The 8235-nt window shown below is 37.4% G+C and overlaps 1 pseudogene; it reads right to left on the bottom strand.

Moving 5' to 3' along the window:
• Window positions 1–612: 612 nt before the first annotated feature.
• On the bottom strand, window positions 613–7534 carry LOC143304830 (rRNA biogenesis protein RRP5-like; annotated as a pseudogene).
• Window positions 7535–8235: the final 701 nt, after the last annotated feature.

Below are 8235 nucleotides of genomic sequence, written 5' to 3'. Positions count from 1 at the left end.
GGTTAGTGTGCCTGACTAGTACAGCTGTGTCGTCCGTGAGTGTCAGTATTTTGCTATTGGTAGTTGTTGGTATGTTTTGTCTATAGTATTGATCCTAAGACGCTTCCTCGCGGAACCCCTGCCTTTATGTCTTTAACTTCAGAGTATGTGTCCTTGATTTTTATTACGAAGGTTCTGCTGCTTAAGTAAGATTTTATTAATTGGTATATTTGCTCCGGAAATTGTTTCCTGATTGTTTGTAGTAGGCTTTCGTGGTTTATTTTGTCAAATGCTTTATCTATGTCCATAGAGAGGGCTGTACAGTATTGTTTGTTTTCTAATGCTAGTATTATTTCTTTAATGAGCCTGTGCATTTGCTCTATAGTGGAGTGTATGTTTCTGAATCGAAATTGGTGATCTGGTATTAATTTTTCCTTCTATATTATTGGTTTTATGCGGTTGCATATTATTTCCTCTGGTATTTTGGAAAACACAGGAAGTAATGATATTGGTCTGTAAGATGCAGTTTGGTGTGGTTCTTTGCCTGGTTTAGGTAACATTATGTCCTGTGCTAGTTTCCACAGTTTAGGAAAGTATTGGATTCTTAGTATTTGACTTGCCTTGCTTGTATTATGTGTGTGCCATTTAGTACAATGTTTGGTGGTTTCTGTTTTCGCAGTGTGAATGTAATATGGTTGCATTTATCGGGGTTTGCTTTAATTTGTTTTGCTTGAAGCCACTTTTCTATTTTTGCGATATGTTCTTGTAGTAGTGTAACTGCTGTTGCAGGGTTAGTGTGCCTGACTAGTACAGCTGTGTCATCCGCGAATGTCAGTATTTTGCTATTGTTAGTTGTTGGTATGTTGGCCGTGTATGATGTGTATAAAATTGGTCCTAGGACGCTTCCTTGCGGAACTCCTGCCTTGATTTCTTTAACTTCAGAGTATGTGTCTTTGATTTTTACTATGAAGCTTCTTAAGTATGATTTGATTAATTGGTATCTCTGCTCCGGGAACTGTTTCCTGATTGATTGAAGTAGGCTAGTGTGGTTTATTTTATCGAATGCTTTTTCGATATCCATAAAGAGTGCCGTGCAGTATTGTTTTGTTTCCAGCGCCTGTAAGATTTCATTGACGAGTCTGTGCGCTGGTTCTATTGTGGAGTGTTTGTTTCTGAATCCGAATTGGTGATCCGGTATTAGTTGATTCTTCTCTATTATGGGGTTTATCCCCAAATAGTAAACTATTTTCTCTAGTATCTTAGAGAACATCGGAAGTAGTGAGATTGGTCGGTAGGATTTGATTTCGTGTGGGTCCTTGCCTGGTTTGGGTATCATTATGATTTGTGCCAGTTTCCAAGTTTTTGAAAAGTATTGTATTCTTAGTATTGCGTTAACTATTATTGTGATTTGTCTTATTGCTTTTGGCGGAAGGTTTTTTAAGATTTTGCCGTTAATTAGGTCGATTCCTGGTGCTTAATTATTTTTTGTTTTCTCAATTATGTTTCTGATTTCTTGTGCTGTTGCTTTGGGTATGGTGTAGTGATTGTCAGTTGGTGTACTAGTAGTTAGCGCGTCCTCGTCCGTATGGCTATTGTGGTTGCTGTTGTTGATGTTGTGTGGGGTGAATGTGTTGCATAGGTGGTTGGAAAATTCTTCAGCTTGCTCTTCGTTGCTTCTTGCCCATTCTTCTGGTTGCTGGTACCAGTTTTATTGTCTTCTTTATTTTTTTTGTGGCTTTCCATAGGGAGTAGTTGTAGTTCTCGTGAGCAGATAGTGACTCGATGAACTTTGTGAACTCGTTGTTATTGTGCTCTTTTATTTTGTCTTTTATTTCTTTTGTGAGTTTGTTTAGGTGTTTTTTGTTTTCTTTTGTTCTTTGTTTTTGCCATTTTGCTTTCGCTTTTCTTTTTTCTCTAATTTTTTCGAGGATGTCTAGTGGAACTGTTTTTGTTTGTCTGTTGGTTGTTTCAGGTATAGTGGTTGCCCTTGCTGCTTCTTGGATAGTTTCTGTGAATGTTGTTACTGCTTGATCGATGTGTTCAGGTGTTTTCAGTGGGATGTTGCAGCTGATTTTGCTCTCTATTATTTCTTTGAATATTTGCCATTTGGTGGTTTTATTGCATAGCTTCTCTGTGCTGCTGTAAAGTATTGGTTTGTTTCTGTATTCAATTATTATGGGCGTATGGTCGGAGGTAAGCTCGAGGCTGGGTGCTATGTTTAGTTTATTTGCGTTTAGTCCCTTTGTAACTGCAAAGTCTAGCAGGTCAGGTATTTTGCTCAGGTCTGTCGGCCAGTATGTCGGTCTTCCTGTGGATAATATATTGAGGTTATTGTTTCTAATGTATTTTTCCAAGGTTCTACCTCGAGGTGTAGTGATTCTTGATCCCCATAGTGTGTGCTTTGAATTGTAGTCTCCCGCTGCAATATACTTGTCACCTAAGTGTCGAAAGTACTCTTCCCACATTTGCGTTGTAGTTTTGTGTCGCGGCGGTACGTATACTGCTGACAACTGCAGTTGGTTGCTGTTAGTCTGTACGGTAACGGTGGTTGCTTGTATATGTTCCTTACTGACCTGACTGTGTAGGTGATGTTTAATGTTTTTTATTACTACTGCCATCCCTCCGTGTGCTTTCCCTGGAGGATGCTTGGTGTCGCATATGGTGTAGTGCGGTATTTTTATATAGCTTTTCATTGTGAGGTGTGTTTCTGAAACGAGTAGTATATCGATGTTGTTGCTATACAGGAATGTTTTAGTTTCTAGGGCCCTTTGTTGTAGGCCGTTAGAGTTCCAGGTTGCTATTTTAAGCGTGTCTATTTTTATTTTTTGCTCATCACGTTAGTAAGTAATTGTAACATGTCTGTTATCTGCTGTGTTTGCTGTCTGAGGAGTTCGTTTTGTTCGCTTATCATTTTTGTGAGTATTTCGGTGTTTTTTATGGAATGTTTTATTAACTCTTTGATTTCTGTAGCGTCGTTGCTGTGGTTGTTCTATTCTTGATTATCTAGGGGTGACGACCGGTTGACTATTTGCGCGTAGCTTCGGTTTTTGACGGTATTGGTGTTAGTGTGGTTATTGTTCATTACATGCTGTGTATTTGGTGCTGACATAGATTCTGTGTTGTCTTGTTGCGTGTGGAAATTGTTGTGTGTCCTGTTTCGAATCGGCGGGAAGAGTTTGCTTTGTAGTTGTTTTCTGACTACGCAGCCTTTGTAGCTGGCTTGTGTTTGCCGGGCTTCTGTTGCAGTAGTTTTTTGTGTGTCCGTATTGTTGACACCGCATGCATTGTGGTATATCTTTTCTATGTCTGGGTGGCTCGACTGTGATTATTGTGTTTGAGATTTTTTTAATTTCAAATTTTTCTTTGTTGTTGCTTTTCGGTTCTAACTCTATTAGGAATAGCGGTAGTGGTTGCTTAGTGTCAAATCTGGCTAAATTGTTGATCGTTCTTACCTGGTGTCCGATCTTGGCCAATTCCTCGCATATTTTGTTTGTATTTGTTTTGGAGTGTAGACCTCTGATTACTGCTTTGCAGCTGTTGTCGGATTTGGGTTGGTAAGTGTGATACCCAGCGTTTTCTTCCTTTAGCGCTTTAGTTACTTTTCTGTAGGTTTCTGGGGTATTAGTTTGTACTTTTACCTGGTCCAGTTTGAGCTGTTTGATAGTGCAGTTTTCTTTTCCTGCCGTGCTGTTTAGCAGATCAATGAGGGGGTCTATTATTTTTGCGTCTATGTAGATTGGTGGTGGCTTGGGAGTGAGTGTTCTTGGTTTTTCTGTAGGGTCTGTGTCCATCTCTTCTGTCAGTGAGCTGAAGGAGTTTTGTGTAGGAATTTCTTGTAGCCATTGTTGACTTTCTGTTTCTGTGGTCCTCCTATCGTTTGTGTTTGTGTTTATTTTTCTTTTTTTGCTGGGAGTTACAGTTCTCCAACTTTCGTTATGTTGTGGTAGATCCTTGTTAGTATTGCTCTTTACGTCGTCTTCTTGTATTATTTCCATTTCTATTTCTTTTGTATTTGCGCAGTCCTGTACTTCTCTTGTTGTTTTAATTGGGCTCTGTTGGTCTACTGCCCTGCTTATAGTGTATGTTTCTCCTTTGTTTAGTATTCTTATTGATGGTACTTTTTCCATCCTCGATTGGTTCTGTTGCTCTACTCTTGTCGCACAATGTCTGAGGCACTATGTTTTACGTACGCATAGCTCGACTGCTCGGGCAGAACTCGTTCTTCAAAATTGATGAACTTTTTAAAGAGGATCTTTACCTTTCTAGGCGGTAATGCCTGAACAACTGCTCTCTCTAGAACTTTCCTGTAAATACAAATTATTAGAAGATAAATTCTGTATGAAATTAAAAAGACAAAATATAGTTGAAAAAATATTTTTACCTTGCTATATCAGTATCATTAGATTTAACTAGAGAATCGACATAACAAGACCATATATCCACCTGTTTCGGATAAGAACTTAGAATTTGCTCAAACAGAGTTACTGCTCTCTCTTTATTTCTGTAGTGTACATACGTTCAGATGCTGGCAAAGATTGGAATGCTCTCTGCATAATATGCCTCGATTTGTCCCTCAAACCCATTTTTAGCAACCCTTCTCCACAATTAAATCACATCTCGGGAATACAGTTAAATTTTCCAATCATGGTATTAATTGTTTTCTCTAGTTCCATCTGCCTGCTAGCCTCGACATGAACAGTCAACATGTGACTGTATACTTTCAGTGAATCGTTAGACTTCACTGCCTCTTGAAAAACATCATTCAGTGCTTTAGGAAATCCGAATTTAGACTCCAAATTCAACCAAGCCTTCCAAACGTTTAATTTTTCCTTCTGTTCCCTGAAATTAATCGTTTTCACCGCTCTTCTTGCAACTGCTCTTGCTTTCTCGATTTCTGTTGTTTGTAAATGATATTCCATATACTGTAACCATACTATTGAACTGTCTAGACTAGCTAAAACTAATCTGTCGAACTGATGTACAGAATTTGGTAACTGGTTATTGGCGAGTGCTTCTTCTCTTTGACGTATTTCACGTTTCTCCTGTCTTTTTTGTTCTCGACGTTCAGCGGCACATAATTTCTTATTTCTCAGATTTGGTTTTTCTTCTACTTCATCTTCACTATCGCAAGATGACTCTTTATCCTGAAGGAGAGTTGAGTCAGCATATTTCAAATCTTCTTCGGAAGCTTTGGTATCTTCCAGTTTAATCTTTTCTTCTCCTGTTTGTTCAACACACATTCTCTTTGAATATTCCTTTTCTAAATCTTTCTCTGGTTTTTCTCTGTTTCGTTTCCCTTTGTTTTTCATGTTTCGTCTTCCCGTAACTTTTCAATTTTTATTTTTTTGGCGAGTGCCACGTACTCTTGATTTTGCTTCTTTCTTTTTAAGTTATTATTATCATCCGATTTCTCTCTCACACAACACTTCTTTTCAAATGCAGATTTTATGACGCTGAGAGGCATAATATCGGATTTTTTGAAATTTAATGAGGTGTAACATTTAATTTTAGAATGAATAGTATAAGGTGTTAGATCTGGCAGTAAACTATTTATGTGACGACGTACAGGTATCGCAGCTAAAGTTCCGTTGCCAATACCTTGAAGGAGCATCAGGATAAACCAATTTGTCACCATTAAGATTCTACCACGTAGCAATTTACCGTCAGGAAATTGTATTTGCTTATTTTGTTTGGCACTTATTTTGGCACTTATGCATTATTAACGATAACGTGGTCGATTGGACAAGCTCGTGTACGTAATTTTTCCATATAATCGTCCCAGAAATTTTGTCCCCTATTTTTTTATTCTCAGAGTAATGATTCTTAGACACTATACCTAGCAAGTTATTCTGCAATTGAACAACCAACCAATCAGGCGTAATTTTTTCAATCTCTCCAGTAACTCTCTGCCCTAATTTGACAGATGCAATGGGTCTGTTTTTGTAATATGAATTCCTTGAAAGTTCTACTAATTTATTAAAATACAGGATCAATGGATTCAATGTATATTTTCTTTAGCGGTAATGTTAGTCTTAATTGTTGTTCTTTCCTGTTAATAGAAAATATTTTTGCCAATAAAATTTGGTTTATGTGCAGTAGATTAAAATTACTAACGTTACTATGGGATACATATCCAAATGGCGTATATTCTGCAACTGGAAAAATAAGTCTTATACCAGTCTTATACCCATATCCTTGATCGTACAAGGTATACAGTCTCCTATTTTCAGTTTTTCAAAATTCCTGTACCTTCCTTGAGTTGCAAAAGTCCTAGTTAAAATTAAATTAGGTACTGTAGCAAATAGAAGAGCTGAAAGTGTATGACCAGGAACATATTTTGATGCTAGTAGAGCTGCAATCTCCATACAAGGTGACATGTGACCATCTAGTAAAAATCCTGTACTAACAGTTTGTCCTTTATATCTACTGACTCTTAAATATAATCCCTGAGCGGATGATTCTATTATTGTGCCCTCTACTTCTTCACTAATATCGAATGTTGCTTCTTCAACTTTTATGTCTTGATTAGCCACATTTAGAACTACTTTTCCCGAATCTGTGTTCACTGTTTGAATTTTTACCAAAATTGTTTGTCCAGCTGAATAGTTTCAATTTACGTTAGATGTTTCCAGCTCGAGGGCAGTATGTGGAATCCAACCTTTGACATCCCCGAAAAACTTTACCAATATTCCACGCTTATGTATTTGAACGATAGTTGCGTGGTGTTTCGAGTCAATTTTCGCGTCTTGTATGTTTCCTAAAATGGGCAAGTCACTCGTTATTAAAGACCTTTTCAAAGTGAGATATACTTTTTTCGGCCTATATAAAGGAACAAGACTCTTGCTTCTACTTCTTTGTCGACTTTCAGCTTTTGTAAGGGACTTAGATCTTCGTCAGATATATGATCTGGTGGAATTTGAACATTAAATTTACCAAGTTGTACATTAACGAAATCATTCAGTTTATCAATATTTGTAATCTTTACATTTACCACGTCGCCAGGTTTAAATGTTATATAGTAAATGACAACGTACATATTTTATAAACTGGCACATACAATCGTTTAGTGTAATGGTCGGGGTATCTACGTGTACTCTCTAAGTCACAAGTTAAGTAATTGCGAAGGCATATTAAGTTGAGTTATAAGTTTCAATTCCAACGAAGTAAGAACCTAATCCTTCTCATTCGCGCAAGCGAGAGAGCGGGAATCAAAGACTAATGTAAAATAATGCCTAGCATAATGCTAATACCACGTACCATATAGTTGCTGAAACTTTTATGCTTCATACATAGACATAAACATAAATTGTTTCAATATAAATATTAATAATAAATATTAATTGAATGAATATAGATAACAATGACCACTATAGGTTTCATATATGAAGTATTAGACCGAACGAGGTATGAAATATACAAGATATAGTACTCCTTATAACATTTATAATAAAACAATCGTCTGCTCAGATTTAATTTTTTCAATTTATAAAAATATGAATTTACACAAACACTCGCACTTTACTTATCATTACTTCCACAACAACGTTCTCTTTCTAAAGTTCAGATTTCCGTAACTGCAGATAAACGTGACACCCACATAGGCACGCATCATTTTTTTGTATTCTGCTACAATAGCACTTGCTACAGTTCTGCTCGTAAAGAAATCTGACAGGCGTGTAATAGACAAAAAATCATTTATCAATAAGAGGAAGCAGTCGCGAGCGAGTCAGTTATAATTCGAGTTTCACGAGTTATTAACGGTAATTAAAGGAGTTATACGAGTTATCGAGTCATATGCGAGCAATCATACACTGTTTTTACGAATACGTTTGTACGAGCGTCTCTCGACAGTACTTATATTTGTCGGAGATGAAAGAACACCGGAGCTTTTGGAATTTTGGATAATCCCGCAACATTGTAACCTAGAGTCTACTATAGCTGTAATTAAACAATTGTAGTTGTTCAATCCGATTGTAATTGTTTGAGATTAGTGATAGTGAGCTTTGGCTCGAGGCGACAGTCCGTCGCCTAACGTAGTCGCGGCCAAGGGATGAACGCTTTGTCTAACAAAGATATGGAGTAATTCTATAGCCCTCCTTAAAAGAAATATTTGTGACGGCACGCGACGGTAAACATTCCAACGGTCTCTGTCCTGTAGCTCATCACACGCAGAGCCTATTCTCCGAGTAAGATTATTGCCAGATGTCGATGCGTCTCCGCAGTACATGTTCGGCTAGCCCGAGGGCCCGTTATAAA

Source organism: Bombus vancouverensis, unplaced genomic scaffold (assembly GCF_051014615.1).
Source record: "Bombus vancouverensis nearcticus unplaced genomic scaffold, iyBomVanc1_principal scaffold0057, whole genome shotgun sequence".
NCBI classification, from domain to species: domain Eukaryota; kingdom Metazoa; phylum Arthropoda; class Insecta; order Hymenoptera; family Apidae; genus Bombus; species Bombus vancouverensis.
This window is presented reverse-complemented; position numbering and strand designations above follow the sequence as displayed.